Raw genomic sequence first — 709 nt, 5'->3', positions numbered from 1 at the left:
CATCTGGTCCAGCAGAGGGCACAATGCTATGGCTAACATATTGGGGAAGTCAGTGGTAACTTCCGGTCTAAGAGTCATCGTCCCTGAGGTGGCAGTTTTTGGAGGTTTCTTCCTATCCGCCATTTTATCAGCCGGCTGCATCATCGTTTACACAGAGAGAGAAAAATTAAGTCTCTGAAAGTCTGTTGAATCAAACACTTTCTGCTATTCCACACACTACTCAGGCGGATTAACACTTTCCAGTCAAGACCGTCGCTCTGCCCCTCATGTTCTCTCACACAGTAACTTTTTCCAGGGTGGGGATTAACTCCTCCCCCCCCTCTGCTAAATCAGCTCGGGGCTTTGGAATGGTTATTTGTTTGGACACTTGACTAGTTTTAAAGAGATACAGACTCACACTTTCTTCCGCATGTTCTTTCCAGAGGTAAGGAAAGCCTCCATTACGCTAGATTGCTTGCTCGCTCAATCTGATGTGCGCCTCTATTCTCCATTGCTGGTTCTGTGGCAGCGGGACCTATCGGAGCAGAGAGGAGCCTCAATACCTCAGCTGTTGCCTCGGGAGAGGCACCCCTCACGCTGCAGGCTACGAGCCCCCTTCAAGGGCTCCGGGGGGAGCTGGAATAATCCAGGACCCCTCCCATTCGCTGCGGTAGTGGGCAGCTCTCATCAGAGCGCGATGGAGTGTGCCCATCAGCGAGTCACCAAAACT

This window comes from Gekko japonicus, unplaced genomic scaffold (assembly GCF_001447785.1).
Source record: "Gekko japonicus isolate JY-2015 unplaced genomic scaffold, Gekko_japonicus_V1.1 scaffold2180, whole genome shotgun sequence".
NCBI lineage: Eukaryota > Metazoa > Chordata > Lepidosauria > Squamata > Gekkonidae > Gekko > Gekko japonicus.
Note: the sequence above shows the minus strand (reverse complement) of the source record.